The sequence below is a fragment of the Manis javanica genome, chromosome 5 (genome assembly GCF_040802235.1).
Source record: "Manis javanica isolate MJ-LG chromosome 5, MJ_LKY, whole genome shotgun sequence".
Taxonomy (NCBI): domain Eukaryota; kingdom Metazoa; phylum Chordata; class Mammalia; order Pholidota; family Manidae; genus Manis; species Manis javanica.
In genome coordinates, this window is record NC_133160.1 from 138,699,445 (window position 1) to 138,722,078 (window position 22,634).

The 22,634-nt window shown below is 36.2% G+C and overlaps 1 non-coding gene across 1 annotated transcript; it reads left to right on the forward strand.

The window, feature by feature from the left end:
- The first annotated feature begins 7,655 nt into the window (after nucleotides 1–7,655).
- On the forward strand, nucleotides 7,656–7,796 carry LOC118969652 (U4 spliceosomal RNA). The gene has a single exon (XR_005057529.1). It is a non-coding gene; the product is annotated as a U4 spliceosomal RNA (small nuclear RNA).
- The last annotated feature ends 14,838 nt before the right edge of the window (nucleotides 7,797–22,634 follow it).

The following is a 22,634-nucleotide window of genomic DNA, read 5'->3' on the forward strand; positions in this document are numbered from 1 at the left end:
AATTCTGTATGTTATCAAGTTGAGCAGAATACAGAGAGAATGGTTTGTCCCTACTCCAGGATGCGTGGAACCTCAGATATAATAATTAGAATTGCTAAGGAGTGGAATGATCAGAGGTTGACCAAGTACCTCTCTCTGTCTCTGTCTGTCTGTCTGTCTCTGTCTCCACCCTCTGCATGTTGCTAGCTTGGGCTTTCTTATAATATGGCAGCGATAGTAAGACTTCTTAAACAGAGATTCAGAACTTGAAGAGAGAGTGTTTCAATAAACAGGAAGTGAACATTGCCAGTCTCTTACAACCTTGGTCACTGGTCAAAGTGGGACTGAATGACATGCTTATGTTACATGCATATATCTTGTAAGGGAGCAGGGCTAAACATTTTATGGACAGCTACAATTCACGGCAGTACTTAACTGAGGTTTGGGGGGGTTCAATAAATCTTTGTGAAGGGCATGAAATCTCTGCTCACACCTAAAACATGTATGAGTTAGGATGAAGAAGGGGAAGGTGGATTCGGGGAAGAGTTTCAAGCAGGGGTCAGTATATGCAAAGTCTAAGGGCAAAAAATGTTCAGAGCTTGGCCAGAGAGTGGGTAGACATGGTGTGGAGAGAGAAAGGATACGGTAGTGGTAAATAATAAGACTAACTAGAGTGATTCATTCATGAAAGATTTTGTAGAAGATGCCAAAGACTTTGGAGTATTACCTGAGAAAAATAGGTTGCCTTCAAGGGAAATGGTATATCAGACCTATAAATATTTTAGAGCAATCACTCTGGCTGCAGAGTGAACACAGAGGAGTTTTGCAGAAATGGGAGTAAAAGAGGATAGTGGCCAGGAAGAAGGTAGTAGAAATACATATGGGAAGAAGATGGATTTGGGAGTTCAAGGTCAGAAGGACAAAATGTCAAATCCAGGCTCTAACGCTTTCTAATGATACAATCTTGGACAAGTTCATTGCACTTCCTGAGTCACACTTAATGCAACTTTAATAAGATGAATCATTTCTCCTCATAATGGTATGTCACATTAGCTATGTTTATAGCCAATATTTTTTCAACATGTGAGGCATTGGTTAATGGCATTACATGTATCATCTTATCAACCCTACAAAGTAAGTCATTTCATCCCATTGTATCAAAGAGGAAATAGGCATAAGTAGAAAAATTCATTTCCTAGGTTTCCTAAGTTGCAATGGACCAGGAAGCCAGGCAGTCTGGTCTGAGACAATGTCCTTCTGAACCAGTTCTTGATTGCTTCAAATAACATGTACATTCTAAATGTCTACCACAGACTCTAGAAACCACTATAGATACTCAATACATGGTAACTATTGTCATTTTTTGAGTATGATGACTAATTCTTAATAGCATGCCTTGAAGATTCTTGGGAGCTTGTCTAATATTGAATGCCAGTCTGTTAATAGCAAAATTCCTTACTATGCCAACTCAGGAAAGTCATTCAACCAGCATTGATTGCCAGTTCTGTGCAAGTCTGTCCTAGCTATGTGAGAGGAATGGAGAGAGCACCGGGCTCTCTGTTCTTAGTTCACAGCAGGGTAACCTGGGCTGTGGGTTCCAGCAGAAGCAAGACCTGACTGAGGCAAGGATGCAAGCACAGAGTTTATTTAAGAGGCAATCCCAGGAAATGCCCACAGGGACAGGGAAGCAAAATAAGGAGGGAAAGGGAGCTAAAAGGGTGTGTTAAGTAGCAGTTTACCTCTAGGCAATAGAGCTTCACTCCACTAGAAGTCAGAAAGATTAAGAATTTCAGAGTTCTCCCCGCCAAGGGAGGCTAACTGGAGTATCCTCCCTCAACTTCTGGTCTCTCATTGGTTGTAGGCTGCTTCTGGATATTAACTCCCTAGCACTCAGCTCACTTTCGTTCTTGAGCGAAAAGCACTTGAGCAGCCAAGCAAAAAGCCTTCCAACCAGGGGCAGAGGTGTTCAAAGTTGACAACATTCCATGTGGAGGCCAGAGTGGGGCTGAGGGCCTATGGAAGGGGTCCTGGCAGCACCAACAATAATAGCTATGTGAAAATGGGAATAATACAAGTTAGAAAGTGATGAATACTCAGATATTATAAAAACAAATAAAAATGAACAATTCTTCCTGTTGAAAATAAGGGGAAGATTCTCCTCCCCTACCCTTCTTGGATCATTTCCTTTAGAAAACTTGTAATTGCATTTCCCCATCATTACATAGTATATCTAAATACATTTTATAAATTTCAAATACTTTTATTTCTTTTATCTCCTCTGTATCCCTCCAAACAATCTGGTATATGGAAGAACTGACAGCATGTGATGTGTAAACTAACCCACCCTCTCCCACATCCGTGCCGTGAGTGTACATCATCACAGCCCAGGTACATCTCAAGCCTACTATGGAGACATTGGGAGTCTTAGAGAGCAAGGAAACATTAGAGGTTTCAGATAAGGAGCCTTATACTAACAAAACCCTTTGTGCAGCATCAGCACCACACTGTCAGGAACTTAAGCACATGATTTATAGGTGAAGGATTAAAACTTGCAATTGTTTATTCACCCCCAGTAAACTATGAAGGACATGCTACAGGCCAGAGAGATACTTTGTGATGAGAAACAACAAATCTCACGAGAACAGCAAGACCAAGCAAGGAAAAACAATAAGAATGTTTTTCATAAGTAGTGAATAGCAAGTAAATACTAAATAGTAAAATGATTTAAAAAATAACAAATACATAGTACATGGTAAGGCAGCAGCTATCTTGGTACTGAAATTTCCTTCACCTCTTCCCTATTTTATTGGGAGACACGACCATGGGAAAAAGTTGGTTTGTGTACTCCCCCAGTAGAAAATATTGTGGTGCATCTGCTGTGGAAATGAATGACTCATGTTCAGCCATCACTATCAAAGGATTAAGCATTTTTTATTTTAAAGTAACAGGCAAAACAGGTCTATGTATATGGATCACAAGCCATGCCAATAGAAAACTGAATACCTAAATTATAGTCTCCTATGATTTGTTTTCTGTCTGCATTTCTGATTCTGAATGGCTCCACTTTTCACATATGTGGTTTCTCTCTCTAAGTACTTTTCAAGCGTATCATAATTAATTCAACTTTCATTTGTTTCTGGAACAAATATTTTCTGGACCCTTAGTAGGTGTTGAGCCTGATATTTAACTCTGGGGATTCAGTATTGAAAAGACAGTGACCTATTGACATTGAGTTAAATAATCAGACAAATAATTTAAAGTAAACAAGCCATCACAATACAGCACAGCAGCAAGAACCTCAATATGGGGCGATTACTGATCTAACCCAGCAGACATTTATTAAGCACCTTCTATGTGCCAAGCAATATGTTAGATGCTGAGGAGGAAAAATAAATAAATCTGCACTGTTACTGCTCTCTTCAGCAAGATATCACCCAGTGCCAATATGTGGCCCTGTTTATTCATAACTCAAAGTATGTCCTAGTGTGGGGACTGACTCCTAAAAGATGTAGCTACTGAGTCTGTAGTCACAGGTAATGCCAGCTGTTCTTCAAATACAGTGCAACTAGTGAACGGCTCTCTCTGTGTAGTAGGCACAACATGAGGGATTGCTCTGCAATAATTATTGCCAATGCCTTGTTACATTTTTTTTATATCGTGACTAAACACAAATTCAGTTTGGTTGTACTAACATGATCATATGTTGAAAGAACTGTACAGTTTATAGTTTATGACTTCTTACTCATTTTGAAAGCTGCATAAAGTTGATTTTCTCTTGTTTGTGTATTTCTTTTTTATAAAGAACTTCCACATTACTATACTTCAGAATGGGGAATGGCAGATATAGTTTGGCCCAGGTAGGTGGCCCTATGAGAGGGAAATAAACTGCTTTTACAGTGCATTCTCCAAAGAATTATTTAGTTCACTTATTTAGCTCATAATACTTCAGTTACTTTACAGCATCTATTTCAGAATGTGTGGCTTAAGCAACTTCCCCTAAAAAAAACATTTCTATTCTTTTTAACTAACTAGCAGGACACATAAATGCAAAAACCTAAGTGTCTTGGTATATACATTTTTTTAGTACTAATGAAAGTTGAAAGGATTCAACCTGGGTATATTGGTATTGAATTCAAAGAAACTATGAGTCAGGTGTTAATGGATATTATAGATATTTAATCTCTCTTAATGTTCTAAGGTCATGATAGTAGTGTAAATGTGTATTAGTTAGTTAGAGTAACCATTGATCTGCTGTTGGTATAACAAAAAGGTACTGCTGAGTAGGTGGTCAGGAACTCCTAGGCTAGTAGTTTGCCTGTGAAAAATAGGTAAAAGAAAATTTGGCTGAGATTCAGAAAGTCTGCCTGCTAGTGCTCAGGAGGGCTACACTGGCTCCCAGGTCACCCCAGTTCCTCAGTATATCCACTATGCTTCTGAGATCCAAACATTAGCCAATGTCTGATCCTTCTGTATGGTCAAATTCAGTAAATCTTAACCATTAGACATATAATCATTTAAGAAAAAAAATGTTTTAACTGAAAGAGAGAATTCCTAAGACTGAATTACACCCATATATCAACAGCAATATGCTGAAAACACTGGTCCGAACATCTGGCATGAAGTGAATTAGTAAAGAATTCCATTTAGTTTTCCTTAGCTTATTCTTGGTCTAATTTCACTTCTCGGATGTTAATCATGGCATTTAAGGAATACAAATTTTACACTTCAACATTTTCTATCTTTTGTACTTTTGGTTAGGGCAAAATTACCAGCTTGAGAACTATTCAAGAGTTCACAGGACAAACCCAACTTTTGGAGAATATGTCAAATATTTACTTAATGAGAAGACAAATATGCCTGATGATTCCTGAATAGTAAGCCTCCTGCCTATGGAAAGGCCCAAAAAAGAAAAAATGTGATATATGAAGTTTATGTTTGAATTTGTCCTTCTCAGTGGGTATATTGAAAGAAAATGAGAAATCTAGTATGTGACTTTTTTCACTTTTGAAGTTTCATTTTCTTTTTTGGAAAGGGAAGGTTAGAAAAGTGGTAGGAATCTGGAACTAAGTAAATGCAGACACCGAAGGGAAGAAATGAGCTAAAGGTAAATTATGGGAATGAAGAAATATCAGGGGGAAATTGACTAAAATCTGACTCAGACATTGACAGATCATGTAGGCTTTTAGAGATGATCAGTAGAGCCTCCTTTCTGAACCCCAGGACACTCATATTCTTGGCCATGATGTAACCATAAAGCCTTAGGAACATTCAGGACAGGGTTGTGTACAGTGTAGATGGCGTAACTACAGAATCATCAGCTCTACTTGATAGTAATTCTTATGGTGACATTTGGTAACTACCCTTTGCTTCTTCCACCTAACACCCCTCCAGTCTTCTTCTAATAAAACAGTGCCCCAAATGGAAAGCTACTTTATGCTCTCTTCAGTGCCATGCCATGGAATTTGGGAGACTTAGCTTCTGCAGGTGGTGGTGATTAGCCACAGTAATTAGTCCAGGGATGAACATGTGACATACTCATAGAAGTGAAACACAATGGAGCCTTTGCTCAGAATCCTCGGAAGACTCCACCTCTTTCTCTTTAAAGCTGAGTAAGTATAGAAAGTAACTCCTTCAACCTTCAGCTAGCTTGCTCCTCATGGAAAGTATGAAGACAACACATGGAAGGGAGCATTACTGAACTGAGAGAGAAAGAGATAACACAGGACAAGGCCTTAATTTGAGCTTGTGGCTTGATCAAGCTGAAGCTGAACAGCTCTTATTCTAGGCCTTCTCAAGTATATGAATAAAGAAATCATTTTTCTAATTGTTTTCTATTAAGCCAATTTCATTAATACTAACTGGTGCATGGACCTCTGCCCAAAATATACAGAGCTCCAACATAGCAGAAGAGATCTAGAATCATACTCATCTGTATTTAAATCCTGATTCTACTACTTCCAAAGGTATGACTGGGCAAGCAAATTAACCATTATGCAATTTAGTTTTCTCATATCATACAAACAAAAAATCCAAATGACCAATGAAAACATCTATGGAAAACAAATACAGTATATGCCACATAGTAGGTACTCAATAAATAGTGGTTATTGTTGGTTTTGCCTGTACAACAGAAATAAGGAACTATTCTGAAGGGTCCTTTCTGATACTCATGAAAAACTAAATACAAATGGTGGGGGGAAAAGAATCAAAGATTTTGTATATGAGTGAGTGTAATATATATTTACATATATTTAACTGTGCATATGTGTATACACACATGCATTTCCTAACTCTGCCCACTGATACCCAATAGCAAACAGCTAACTCTGCGCAGTGACACGCAATAGCAAAAAAACACACCTAGTGTCTAAATCTTGGTTTCCAAATAAGTCTTTCCTCTAAAAGGAACTAAGGCTCCTTGGTGAAATGGCTACTTTTAAACTTAGAAAACCTTGTATCAGAAAGAACAAAGGGCACAAAAAATGATGGAGACATGTTGAAAGACCAAAGAGGGCTAGTTTTAAAAGACTATCGGGCTATATTTAGAATAATTTGAATATCAAAATAAATAAAGATTGTAACAGATTAAAGACCATTTAAAAAATAGGAATCTATGAAGCCATACTGGTATAAATAAATGAGTAAATAGGTACTGATAAGAGACTGCATTTTCTTTTGGCATAATTTCAACTAATAAATACAGAGTGAATGATAGAATTTGAAAATCATAATTTGACATGGTAATACTGATTTATTTACCCAAGACTTATCAGTGGATGCTAAAATGAATAAAGTTTAATGAGCAATGGGAATGTACATAGTCTCAAAGTACTTCTCCACAAAATACTTATTAATCACAGAGGGCACATGAGTAATACTACATGAAGAAACATAGCAGGTGCCACCTAATCAAATGTTCAAAGTTAACATCACCAATAAACAGGCAAATTTAAATCATGTACCAGCTAATGGGATACAATGAAAAGAACACAAGATCATTTCTCTGATATTCTTGCCAAAAAAATGCATACCCTGAATTTAATCACGGGAAAGCATCAGGTAAAAATCCGTTGAGGAACATTCTACAAGGTAACTGGCTCTAATCTTCAAAATATCTTAAGATCAGGAAAGACTGAAGAAATATTTCTGACTGAAGGGTATTAAAGAGATTACAACATGCACTCTAGTTTAAAATGGTGGGAAAACTGGAGAAATTTAAACAAAGTCTGTAGATTCTATGATGTTAATGTATCAATATTAATTTTAATGGTTGTACTGTGATTATACAAGAGAATGTTCTTGCTTGCAGGAATTATCTGCCAAAGTATGTGGGGTGATGGATCATCATATGATCAACTAAATCTTAAGTGATAAAGAGAAAACTAAATTCTCCATGCTATTCTTATAACTCTTACCTAATTCTGAAATTATTTCAGAATGAAAATTATTTTCATAAATAATTAAATTGATTAAATTAAATCTCAAAAAAGCCAAAAGCTGAAGACAACCAAAACATCCATCAAAAGGTGACTGGATCAACAAATTGTAGTGTATTCATACAACATAATACTACTAGGTAAATAAATGAAACAAACTACTGATACATGCAATAATGTGGATGATTCTCACAGGCATTACATTAAATGAAATAAAGCAAACTCAAAATATAATTAGTAAGCTTTGCACAGTGGCAGTATCGTAGCCAATGAGGTTTATCCAAGGCGCGATTATTGCTAATTGAAAACTTTTCCCAATACCCCGCTGTGACAACTTGAAATATAGTTGGCATTGGCAATAGAAATAAAATTTATAATAATAAGAATAATAATTAGTGTGAGATATTGTGTATAGGGAATTCAAGAACAAGCGAAAGTTTTCTGTAGTAATAGAAATCAGCTCTGTAGTTACCTGGCTCTGGAGGGTGGGAAATCAGGAGGGTCTGGCCACAAAGGGGCACAAGAGAACCTCCCAGAGGGGTGGAAATGTGCTGTGTTCATTGGGACGGTAGGTAGGCAGGGATGTACTGCTGCCAAAAGTCACAATCTGATTCTGATTGTGTGCAGTTACACCACACTAATTTTAAAATAAAATAAAATATTGTTGGTAGTCAAAACAAAACAAACAGCAACAAAGAAAATAAAACAGAAAGTAGAATAACATAAAAACCAAAAATTTTAAAAAGCTACTTGCTACTCTTTTCTTTGGAAGTATTTTTATAAACAGTCATGAAATAGTAGGTTACCTATTTATTTACTAAAACTTAATCAACCAGTAAATGTAATAAGCTCACTCAAGTATTTAATTATCTCTCTTAATTTTAATATTATGTATTTAATAAAATCCTATTATTGAAACAAAGTTTTTAAACCAAACCACTTCATTATGCAAATTTGTTTATTTAAAGTGTTCCTTTTCCTAATATCTTGACTTTATTTTACTAATGCCATGTTAAAGCAATGTTGTGTTTTAATGCCAAACAATTCAATTAACATCAAGATGCAAGCAAATGCCTTGATTGGCTTGGTGAAGGAGAAGAACTCTGACTTCATTATCTACATCTCCTATAAATAAAATATATGAAGTTTTTTGTACCAAAAGCTTTAGCATGACTCTGGTGTGCCTGAACACAATATATACTGTTCTCCTACAACTGAAGCCCTTTTATTTTATTTATCTATTTATTTTTATTAAGGTATCACTGATACACAATCTTATGAAGGTTTCACATGAGCAACATTATGGTTACTATATTCCCCCCTATTATCAAGTCTCCACCACATACCCCATTATAGTCACTGTCCATCAGCATACCAAGATGCTATAGAGTCACTACTTCTCTTCTCTTTGCTATACTGCCTTCTGTGTGCCCCCCATATTATGTGTGCTAATCATAATACCTCTAAATCCCCCTCTCCCTCCCTTCCCACCCACCTTCTCCAACCCTCTGCCCTTTGGTTCCTTCTTGGGTTCTGTGATTCTGCTGCTGTTTTGCTCCTTCAGTTTTTCTTTGTTCTTATACTCCACATATGAGTAAAATCATTTGGTACTTGTCTTTCTCCGCCTGACTCATTTCACTGAGCACAATACCCTCTAGCTCCATCCATGTTGTTGCAAATGGTAGGATTTGCCTACTTCTTATTGCTGAATAATATTCCATTGTGTATTTGTACCACCTCTTCTTTATCCATTCATCTATTGATGGACCCTTAGGTTATGTCCATGTCTTGGCTGTTGTAAATAGTGCTGTGATAAACATAGGGGTGCATATGTCTTTTTGAATCTGGGATCCTGTTTTCTTCAGGTAAATTCCTAGGAGTGGAATTCCTGGGTTAAATAGTATTTCTGTTTTTCATTTTTGGAGGAACCTCATATTGCTTTCCACAAATGGTTGAACTAATTTACATCCCCACCAGCAGTGTAGGAGGGTTCCCCTTTCTCTGCATCCTCTCCAGCATTTGTTGTTCCTTATCTTTTAGATGGTGGCCATCCTACTGGCGTGAGGTGATATCCCATTGTGATTTTAATTTGCATTTCCCTGATGATTTGCTATGTGGAGCATCTTCTCATGTGCCTATTGGCCCTGAAGGCCTTTTTAATTGCTACCGGAATAATGTCTTCTAAAAGCAATATGCCAAACATTCAAGGCGGCCCTTCTTTACAAAGCAATAAATATTGTCAGAAAAGAGAATATGATTTATGTGAAGTGAGTCTTGCAAGAAATGCAGTCAGGTTTTACACCAGTTGGGCCTATATTGGGGTATAATCATTCAAAGGTTATACTGCTGCTAAGAGCTGATATTTTAAGAGTCTACTCATGACCAATTCCAATTAAAACAATTCTTTTCAGATTCATTATGCTGGAATAAAAGAGGAAAAACATCTAAGATGCAAATATAAAAAATTACACACCATAATTTTGCTCTTTAGTTCCAGGGTGGGTTATTCAGTACCTTTAAGTACCACCCCTAAATTATTTAAAGGAAACTAAGTAATCTAAATTCTTCTGCTGCCTGAATTATTTAGGATATAAATGCTTCCTGTTGAATGCTTTTGTGATCATATTTTATGTCTGAGCCTAAGTGAATAAAATTAGCTTTAATGCAATAATACAAAAGCAGTGGTTAGAAATAATGCATGAAGTGATTGTCTTTTTTTCTTATGAAAATGATGTAGATATCAGCAATAATATACATTTCTCAATTTTTTTTACTAAAGCCTCTACCAACAAGAAATTTCTCCCTTCTCTCCCTCTTTCTGTTTCTCCTAACTGTATATTAAAGTCAATTGCACTTAATGTTTCTCTGCCAAACTTTAACTCACTTCTAAATCTGCCATTACTAGTTCAAGTTTCCTATTACCTATCACAATATTATATTAGCAATAATACACTAAACAGTATGGCCAATTACCTTATTGAAGAGAAGCTGGCAGTCTGTCATTTGATATGAAAACCCAGTGCATTCTCTCTCGAGTATAGCTCTGATTATATTGCTAAGAGATATTGTGCTTTATTTGCTCCATAGGCTTAGAAAGAGAGAGTTCTTGAAGCCTTACCAGAACCTCATTTTTCTCATCATATTTAACTGTCCCTCATTTACTAGTACTTTTAGCAAGTCCAAAACTACATGGTTTGAGCTCCAGATTTATTTCTCTTATCTTTTTACCACTTAGGCAGGTGGGAGACAGGGAGGAAGGTCAGTTAAAAGTTTCAAAATCACAGGACAGTAGGAAAAATAAGAATATGGAAGTGACTTAATGAATCAGAAAGGGAATAAGTAAAAATGGTATTATTTTGTTCATTAGATACTCTCTTGAATTAAATTGAGATGTTTTCTGAAGAATGTTTTCAATATAATGAACATCCTTTGTTGGTGGTTTACAGTTGCGAGTAAGAGAAGTCAACTCAAGACAGGTTAGGGAAAAAGAAAAAAAAATAGCTGACACAGACTGAGAACATACAATTTACTATATGGACACAGGAATATTTAATAGAATCCAAGGGTAACAATTCCAGGCCTCCAAAAGAGACGACAACAGAACATTGGAAAGTAGAATTCTCACAACCAGCCTGTTTCTCTCTCAACTTTCTCTTTGTTATGCTCTCTCTAGATTTCAGTTCCCAGTTCACATGGTACACGGAGCTTGACTAACCAGAGTCCCCAAGGCTAGACCTGGCATGCTCAGCATCAGCTCAGACTCATCTAAAATTCCCTGGAGGAAGAACCTTATGAGCCTCACTTGAGCATATGCTTTCCCATGGCCAAATCAATGGTGAACAAGGATTTCATTCTTGTACATTTGTGTCTTTGTGGCTCACGTAGCTTTGTTGTAAGTTTCCAGAGCAGAGTTTGCTGGTTCATGAGCTGGGCAGATGCTCAATATATGCCCACCACAAAAACCTGTAACTAAATCATTTTAAAAGCAAATTGTCCTTTCAGGTCATGTCCTTTAATAACCAGCATTCTTAAAATAATCTGCCAAACACTAAGAAACTAGACTTTCATAGGTCTATATTTTGCCTATACAACCGTAAGATACTTTGTAAACTGGGAGCTTAATTTTCTTCATCCAGTGTCTACTTTGCCAGTATATTTTAAGTTTTTATATTTGACACACAATTCCCTTACTTCCCTGAAGTAGCCTTCAAAAACTGGGCTGGTGAGTTCACTGTCAACTTACTGTGATGCCCACCCCCTTCTGGGGTCTAATCCAGGACTGCAGATAAAGGCTGTAAAGGTAAGAATTATATTTCATGTTTCCAACAGTTTTCTTCGTATGGTTCTGGGTTAGAGCTTGCCGATGAGAGGCATTTGCATGAGATCTGTAAGGAGACATTATTTTCCAGAGGTGTTGCAGGTAGAGATGTGGACAAACATGAGACTCAAGTCTTTCTATGGAGCTCAAGAACCACTAGCCTCACCAATGAAGGCTGAGCATGTTGATGGGAAGTTCCTGGAGATGTTTAAGAAGCAAAAGAGCTTCCCAGTGGCAACGTGAGAACCATCTTTTTTGATGTTTCAGGCTGAGATCTTCAATGTCAGCTTCCTTGACCCCAAGTTCTTCCAACAACCTGCACTTTATTAATTCACATATTAAGCCTTTTATACCTATAATAAGTGAATGGCCTCTGGATCTTGATTGCACCACTATCTGATAAGATTATTGAATTCTGCTTATCAGCTTTAACTTTTTCACATTCTGTAAAATGTATAGCCCTTCAGAGTCTGTGCTCTTAGTCACTCTAAAATTAAATTCAAGGCACTCAGATGCATCATTTTCATTTCAAATAATACTTCTGCTTGTAAGATATGGAGCCTGATCACTTTCACCTGGGCAACCAAACTTTTCAAAAGCTTTCAAACTTGTAAGTGCTACAAAATATTGTTTGTGTTTCTTTTTAGAAGAGTATAATATCATTACTTTTTAAATGTATTATTTTCCCTCAAAATATCCAGACACCTGTGGGAATGAAACTGGACAACAGTTATGAGTTAGTCTTAAAGACTGACAGTCCAATCATTGTCAAAAACTGCCCTCAAAACTTCTACCTGACTCTAAGGTTTTACTTTGGATGTGGCTGCCAACCTGACTGTGTCCTCTAAAAGTTTTCAGAAGCAAAAATATGTTTATTTTTGGAACACCTTTGGAATTCCTTTGGAACCCTCACAGGTTCCTACTGATAAGATCCTTAGCATATAACACATGACTCATCTTTCCACACTTTCCTTATAAGTACTTGCTTTCATTAAAACTAGTTTTGGCTGCTGAATTTGCCTTGGATATAGAATTTGTATTAAGTTCACATCAGAGCACTGGGAGAAATAGGCACACTATGAATAAATCAAATCAAATGAATAACGCATTAGGTGGGCTATGCAGCAGGGCAGAAGTGTCTGCATGTTTGCAGGGAATTCAATACAAGATGAATGGTTTTGGAAAACATGTGCACGGCTCGGCAAGGGCTCCAAATGAGCAGGCCAAAGGCAATATGTCTCACAATCACACTTCAGTGGCCCTTACAGCTCAAATTTGCATGGTCTTTAAAACACAGTTGTTGAAGCCATTTTTCACTTTGAAACCAAAAGCACTGGATTCTACCATGAATCTCACATATTAAAATAAACATGTCTATTGATAGCTTATTATTCTATTGGTCAGAATTTATGAGTGATGAGATAACCTTAGTGGTTAATTGGAAGATGTTGGTGAGGAAAGACTCCTTATTATCAAAGCCTTTCTCTATGAAAGTCTCTCAGTAGAACTTGATACCCAGACAATTGGTGGTTGTAATATATTGTTACAGCCTGACTATAGTTTGAAGTAAGTTCATTTTCCAAAATGGCAGTAATTTCCTTAACCTCTTTATTTTAGAACAATGTGTACATTAAAACCAAACAGACTTGCAGGATGTAGTTATGTCAAGCAGTGAAAGTAATAGCACATATTTCACCAACATCTACAAGCCGCTTCCAGACCGTAAACAAATGTCACTACATTTCACCCAGATCTGCGATGTTGGCAAGCATTTGTAAAATGTCTGTAAGACTGAAAAACAAAAACTGGACATTTTATTTCAGTTCCATTTAGTTTTCAATGTGTTGACTAACTTCTCTGTCTTGAAAAAAAAAGTTATGAACCTAATTACATGTTTAGATTTTTGACAAATATTTTCCCCTATAACTTCTATGTTTCTAGTCTCATGCTCTGAACTAATCTTCAAGAGAAGAAAGCAAGGAAAAAGCATCAGCAGGTGGTAGCAGGAGGTTGTCACCTCCTCAGAAAAAGTTAAATAAAACTGAGAGTCCTTTAGAGAAGAGCTAGAGTGTCATCCCCCTTGAATTGTGCATAAGCTCTAAACCTAACAGGCAACGAGAATTTCAAAAGAAAGCTTATGTTTACATTAACTCTCAGAAGAAGACACTTTGCTAAAAACTTGCCATCAATGTGCTTGTCAAAATCATCTTATCCTGTAAGTTTTGTTCAGATCTCAGAATGTCGAATCTTCCATGTTATGTTTGAGCTCATAATCTGTACTGCCGCCTACACACATATACACACAAATTTCAAAATACTAGTAGCCTTTGAGTTAAGACTTCCTATACGAGGAAGAATTGATAGAATCATTTGGAGCAATATTGCACAAATGCAGTCAGGGAAATTATATGAGCAGAAATCACATTTACACATGTGAATTTTTGTTCTTATTTGTTCATTGATCATTATTTTAGCCCATAAAAATAACTAATTCAGTTTAAAATGTTTTTTAGAATTGTCAGATGTGATGTCAACACTGATACAATCTACCAAATAACACCTAAATCCTATGTCACTTTTCTTTAATAAGCACAATGAGATATTAGAGAAACACAGAATAATAGCATTCTAGTTTGTTATATTTTATGATGTGTCTATTTTATTTCATTTTATTTAATGAGGAATATCTTGTGCAGCATCTCTCTGGATTTCAGATGAAATGATTACTGGTACAGGACAAGCATCAACGTGTACTTTGAGCCAGTGAGAAAGCACACTTATGCAACAATGAGCTCCTGTGATAAGTCAGGTAATCTATGAAGCACCACTACACTAATGATATATTTATGGCATGCCAAATTTGAATATGCCAGAAGGCAAGACCTCTAGTGAGGAGCACTGAAATATCTAGCACCCCAAGAGAAAAAGAGAAGAGTGGAGATATTGGTGAGTATGCATTGCTATGAAAAAGGTAACTCAGCACCAGAAACTGCAAAGTGTATCAGCCACAGTTGTACTTCTGGTGCTACTTAAAATGCATGTGAATGTTTTAGAAGTAGTTTGTTTCTTTCATTTTGTAATATAAAGGTCTCTAATTCTTTTTCAATTTTTTCAATAATCTTTTATCTTCTACAGTGAGTAGTCCAATGACTTTCATCCATTACTCCCTTTAGCATTTCTGTGGCATTTAGAATACACACTGCATTTTTTCCATACCGGACATTAGAGATGAATTGGCAAACAAGAATGAAAATTAGTTTTCTCTAAGGAATAAAAAAGTTTAGTTATAGACTGATGCCCATGTGTAGGAAATTTGAAATAATGTCATAAAAACTTTCACATTATCATCTGAATTGTGATATCCTACTTGAATGTAGGAAAGTAAAAGTTTTTGCAAACCTTGAAGTAAAGCTTAGGCATGATCACCACTTCTACATATACACTTTCTAATTCATGTTGCTGTAACTGTACTCCAGTCCATAAAATATTCATATTGTTTTGAGGAAGGAAATGTATGCCAAATATTATTGGCAAGGATTTCACTGTTGTGTTATGGAGCCAAAAGAACATGGCATTTAGCCAAGGGCTTTATGAAAATAAGATTATCACTTGATTCAGGCTCTTACTGAGGCCCATGGAGTCCATGGATATAGTTTAGGTGATGAAAAGATTCCTCTAGTACTTTGTACTCACTTGGTGGGTCTTCAAAAGCAATATCATGACTGTCATCCAAAGAAAATCTTTTAAAAGAATTTAATATCAATGCACCAGCCCTACTGAGGGGTGACTCCATTTGGAATGAAAAGACGGGTGAATGCTGCAGGCTCCATGAGTGTGGTGACTCTGCTCTAAGTCACTGAGCACTGCTCACAATAGAATTAGGAAGAAAAAGGAAAGAATAGGAGCCTAAAGTTCTTCATACTGACAGCAATATGGTTGTTTGCATAGCTTGGGTACATATCAGGCCACTAACTTCTCCATTTACCTGCCTTCCTTATCTCCTTATAGAAGGATTTGAATGGGACCAAAAAAAGATAATTATTCATTTACAGATTTTAACCAGTTGCAGTCAGAGTTAACTCCCTGGGCTCTTCTTCCTTGGTTTGTTTCCATAGTTAATATGATACAGGCATCAAAATATACAAAAATGTGTGGGCAACCAAATAGTCATTCAGCAAATCTGTTAAGCATATAGAACAAGTTAAGCATCATGCTTAGCACTGATGATATAATGGTTAAAAATATATTATTAATACTAACAGGAAGGTTATAGTCATAAAACTCCATGAGCTGACCAGCCAACCGTTTTCAGCTTCCAGTTACATTAATATTTATCTAGAAAATTCAAGTGAATCAATTTTCATACTTTTAGAATCAGTAAGAGTTCAAACACTGGCCAGATACAAAGTAATTTTACAAACCAACCTTTAAAAAGAATATTACATGTACATAACTCAGAAATACAATCGGGAAACAGAATCATTCACCATAACAAGTTTAACAAAGGAAAGGAGCAGAATACATACCAGGAGTTCTAGCATAATAAAACAAACAAGAACAAGTAGGATACAAAACAGTAATCCTAACAAAATATATGAATTACCTACATGAACAAGTGAATAAAATATAGTTGAATTGGGTACACATTTTAATAATTTCATTCAATAAATATTTACTGAGTGTTTACGGCATAACTGTCATTGTTCCAGCATCTAGACAAAATGAAGTGAACAAAATCCCTGCCATAATAACCTTTACCACTGGGTGTGACAGTACTAGAAGGTACTGAAGAAAGTGCCTGGATTCTAGATAACCTCTTTTTTGCACATACTTTGTTGAACCAATACTATTTTCTGTTGATAAGAACAATTAACTATTCAGTCAAACAGTAACCTTTCTTTCTGCAGGTCTGCTCTCATCAGACGCTAAGAATGGCCTTACGGAAGTCTCCACTTTCAGTCCAACTGCTCAGTTGTTCTGGCTTCTTAGGGAAGCACTCCCTTTTTGAATTCTAAGATATCAATAGCCCAACATCATGGAGATAAGGAGCAAAAATATTCTAAGGCAAAATATAAGATAAGTTTTTAGAGGATCCATTCCTACTTCCACCTCTTGGTTCTCACATTCATATATTCAGATGATGCAAAAAACAGCATCATACACTGTCATTGGTTAAGCATATATATTGCACCCAAACTCTTATTTCCCTAGTCCCTCAATTCTTTTAATATGTAATTACTTTCTGTTTCCAAACCAATCTTTTATGGAATAAATTACTTGACTGAAAAGGCACTCATTGCCTGCAGGATGAATACAAAGTCCTAAATTTTCAAAGCTTTTTACAACCTATTCCCAAATCATCTCTAATCCAATGTGGCAGGTACTGAACTAAATACTTTATTTCTATTAATTTAATCTTGCCAACAATCCTGTAAGTTAGGTATTAATATTAACATCTTACGAATAAGAAAACTGAGACACAGAAAATGTAAGAAACTTGCCTCAAGTCACATAGCTGGTAAATGGCAGAACTGGGATTCAAAACTAAATAGTCAGAATCCAGAGCTTTTGCTCCTGGCCACAGTGATGCACTGGCCATTATTTTGGGGATCATTTGGAACATGTAATGTATGTTTGCCATCTGCCAGGCATCATGATAAACACCTGCCTGATTCCATATCTAGACCATGACTTTCTACTCATATCTTTGCCTATAGGAATCCTAGCTATTATCCAAGGCACTGCTTCAGTTAAACCCCCCAAGAGGGCTCTGATGTTCATATATTCTGTTCTTCTGAGCATCCTATAATATTTAGTGTGTTTGCCAGACAGCTGGTCACCAGTAATCTGTATGACAGAATCTGTGTCCTATTTATCTGTAGCATGTCTTATCTCCCCAGTCATGATAGGGACAGCCATGCTATATCCATCTTGGTATCCCTCCCAATGCCTGACACATTTCTTGACTGAATCACATACTTAATTTTGGCTCCAGAAACTCAAGGACTTTTCTACAATATACTTATCACAATCACATTATTAACAAACAAATATTTTATTCAGAGACTTCTACTTCATAAATAGTCTCAAAAATTCTCCCCAATCTCTAATGCTGCAAACATGGAAAGAGAAGAAAATGGGAAGAGGCATGTTTAATGGAGGTTACACATGCTTATAAACAACAAAGAGTCATAGCAGCTACTAAACAAATACAAAGAGTACAGACAATTTTGCCTGTGGGAAGAATGTTCTGAAAAACAGATGTATTTCACTTTCCTAAGAACAAAGCATGCTACAATATTTCCTAGCCAGAAATCAAAAGTGTGACAAAAATACATTGATGATTCTGTCTCCAGGTAAGATCTACGGAAGTCAGGCAACCACTCAAAAGAGACTTCTAAAGGTCACACAAGCATATAAACTCCAGAGCAATGAAGTGGCAGCTGCTCTTCCAGGAAACATCATCTTAGATTCTGTCCCAGTGCCCCTCCAAGGGGTTTTTCGGGCTTCACAAGTGTCTTCATTCATCAAATGGGAAGCAATACACAGAACTACGCAATACGCAAAATATAACCAAAGCAACCAGCAGTTTATAAGAAAAGCCATTGAAATATCATTATTTTCCAGCAGTCTTAATATTTTTCTCTCATTGTAATAAATAGTCACTGCCTCATAGCATCATTTTCCAGATAATGTGCACATTTTGCTTCTACCTGATATGTGTGCCTCAATTTTGGGTAGTCAGGTAACATTTATATTGATATTTCTCTAACAAGGTTGTGGGGACAAAAGGGTTAGTATCACAGAAAATAAAGAGAAACAGGTAACAAGAGCCCAGAATGCTAACTGAGGCAGATGCAGTGCAGGAAACCAATATGGATTTTTCTAGATATTGTTTAATATTGAGAATGTCTTCAGTTCTCTAACAGGTAAGCAATGCTTATATTCTTCAATGAAAGCTATATTCTCATTCAAAGTCACCTTGCCACCACATCACGCATTTTGAGTTTTCCTATGTTTTCTGTACTAAGTTTAATGGAAGAGTTATAAAAGTTCAGAATAGGGCCAGAACAAAAAATTCCCTTCAGAATGGGTGCTCTATTTTTTTTTTTTTAGAAGAATTGTGCTTTGAGACATGGGTATTCTCCCATAGCTGAAAAAACTGTTTTCTCATCAAAGACCTTCCCAAGAGGCCAGAGCTCTCTGAAGCAGCGTGCTCCTGCGTGGGCATCCAGGGCCGCCGCTTCCGGGAAAGCAAACGTCTGCTCAACAGCGTGCTCAATGAGACTGCCGCTCTTTTTCAGTTATTCTATTTTTTAATGATTTGTACATATTTAAAGTGCACAAAATAATAATTTGATATACATATACATACTAACATGATTACTATAGCCAAGCATATGTACTTTCTCACATGGTTATTGTGTGTGTGTATGTGTGTTTGGTGAGAGCCCCTTGAAATCTACTTTCTCAGCGAATTTCTAGTATTCAACACAGTATTAACTATGATCATAATGCTGTACATTACATCTCTAGACTCTTTCATCCTTTATAACTACAACTTTGTACCCTTTCCTAACATCTCCCTGTTTTTCCCACCTCCACGCCCTGGTGACCACCATTCTACTCTTGGCTGTGTATTCAACTCTTTTAGACTCCACATACAAATGAAATCCTGCAGTGAACATTATGCTAGGTAAAATAAGCCAGACACAGAAAGAGATTTTCTCTTTCTAAGTGAGGGAAGTGTAGAAGTATTTCACTTTTGCAAAGAGCATCATATCTTCTAAAGTAATGGGTTGCCAAACATTGCAGTCAAACACAGCCTGCATTAGAGATGCTGGTAGCTAAGCAATACCAACTGCTGATGGACCTGAAGGGTGGTGAGGAAGGTGATGATGAATAACCTTGAGCATAAGGCACTGAAGAACAGTGCCTTGTTACTCTTACAATCACAGTAGTTAATTAAACCTTTCTTAGCCAACTACCCCTTCCCATACTTTAAAGGTTGGCAGACCTTCCCCATTCCCTCTGTAATACATTCCTTCTGATGCCTTCTGCCTGCTGATGCTTGTAGCCAGGAGAAATGCTTCTCTTCCTGTATACGACTACTACAAGCAGACAAATATACCTCCCAAGAACTAGTTATATCTCCAAATCTAGCATTATAGTTGTGTTTACAGTTATATATATATAATTGTATAAGTAAATAACACATTAATTTTAATTAAGGGAAATAGTTTGTTATAACTAGATGTTTTAACAGACTGGTTAACTATCAGAGCAGAGGGTAAGATATTTATTCTTTGAAAACTAAGTTTAATGCCTTCGAAATAACTTTATAAAGTCAAATACTATGGAAAAAAATTACTGTTAAATTATTGTCAAATACAGGGGAAACAATCCCAAAAATCTAAAAAGATATTACACTCAAATTGCTTGCCAAAATTTAGGTTTTTAAAAAGACCTTGGGATGACAAGATTAAAAAATAAATATGCATTTATATTTTGGGGGTACATATCATTTTTTAAGATCTTTCTTTAATCTTTTAAAAAAATGTATTTATGAACCAACCATGGCCCTTACTGCATTGTCTTGAATCCTTTGCCAATAAACAGCATTGCCTGGCTTTTGAATTAATGAAGAGTTGCAAAAGGAATGTATGAAGTTGTAAGAGCACAGAAGCAGGACTTTTCATTCCAATTCCATTGCTTGTGTAGGTGTTTATCTTTCAACAAGTTTGTTGTTTGCTTGACTGATTTCCTACTTTATACCACAAATAAAGCCAGCTCAAATGGACACTTAAGATGCAACAAATTGACATAAATTTCAAGACTTTAGGAAAATGAATTAACATTCAGAATCACAGTTTCCTCACAGTATTGTAAAGAAGAAGTGAGATACCTTCTAAAAAACCAAGCATACAGGTGTCCAATAACTTAGTTCATTTCCTTATTTGGCCAATAAAAGATATATCATTGATGCAAAGCTTTTGTGTTAATTATGAAATTATTTAATGCCTCTGTATAGTGCTTTGTGTTTTTAAGCACTTTCCTATATATTCTAATTAATCCTGTGCAACAGCAAAGTGGGATAAATATAGAAGGAATAATTACCATTTACATTTTATAAAACTGAAACAGATAGATGTGAAGCATCTGAACAAAGTTCTCTCAGAAAGTTAACATAAATTTATGTTTAAATAAGCCTATTATGAGCTTATTTTATGACCCTATTACTCTCACTAACCTCTTCAATTCTTTGAGATGTGTGATATATATTTTTTTAATTTCATGACTCTTCCATAATGTTCTTCTTTAGAGGCTCACAAATAATCAGCAGAAAACATAACATTTTAATTCCATGCCAATCAAGGAAAAAAGAATAAAAGAATCAAAACCAAATTCCTCCTGAATACAATTCAGAGCTTTTATCCTCCAAGCCTGTAGTCTATGATGGGGACTGAAAATTAAAATCCCTTGTACTGTGCTAATTCTCCATCCTGTTTATACCCTGGACAAGGGGGACATCAGGGCCATAGCTGGATTTGCAGGAACAAAACCAGTGCCTGAGTAGTCAGGAATTTCTTGATAGGCTCTCTTACTTAATAGAATCTCAGAGCCATGTTGGAATGCTGATGAGAATCTGTTCATTGGCGCAAGAAATTCTTCCCCTCTTTCTTGACAGAATGGAAATCTACCCTCAACTATGACTTGTACCGTTGTCTTAGTTCTGGTGATATTTCATTCCTCCACCTGCTCCCTGCCCCCTGTAAGGAAACTATTCTATAGATTAATTTTGGCCTATTCTATAAATGGAATCACATAGCACATATTCTTCGTGACTGCGTTAGTTAATTCATGTGTTTTTGAGATTCACCCATGTTATTGCTAAAATCAATAACTTGTTCCTTTTTATTTCCAACCAGCTAGTGTGCCCATATATTAATATGCCACACTTTGCTTATCAACTCTCCTGTCAGTGGGCATCTGAGACCACTTTATTTTTTGTCTACTGTGAATATAGCTTCCATGAAACTTGTACAATATGAACAGAGGGTTTTTGTTTCTCTAAAATAAGTCACTAGGAGTAAAACTGTGGAGCATACGATGTATGTTTACCTTTTATTGAGCATAATGTATGTTTACCTTTATTAGAAACTGTTGAACGTTTTCTAATAGAAAACTATTGTTTTCCTAGTGGTTGTACCATTTCACATTCTCACTAGCAGTGTATGAGAATTCCAACTGTTCCACATCCATAACAACATTTCACACTGTCAGTCTTTTTAAATTGTAGCCATACTGAACATGACATAATAACATTGCATTGTGATTTAAATTTGCATTCCTCTTATGATTAATATGTACATTTGTCCTTTGTTTTTGCCCATCCACATGTCTTCTTTTGGGAAGTGCTCTGTTCTTTATTCCGTTGTCTTTATTATTGATATTTCCGAGTTCCTTACACATCCTAACTGCAAGTTCTTTGGCAGGTACTTATACTGTTAATATTTTCTCCCAGTTGTGGCTCCCCTCTTCACTTTTTTAAATATTGTCTTTTAAGGAGATTTTTAATTTAACTAAGTCCAATTTATCATTTTTTATACTTAGGTGTATTGTGACTTATTCATTAAATCTTGCCAACCTCCAAGGTTGTGAAGATATTCTCCTGGTTTAGCTTCAACATTTAAATTACAGTTTCTCAGTCTTGACACTATTAGCATTTTGGACTGGATAAGCCTTTTGGGGGATGGGGTTGTCCTGGGTTTTGTAGGAAGGTTAGCAGTGTCTCTGGCCTCTAGCCACCAGATGCTAGTAGCAGCAGTAGTAGTAGTTTTAAAGATAATTTTTCCCATAGGTCAATCTAGTAGTTTTAGCATTTTTTGTTAAAAAAATAT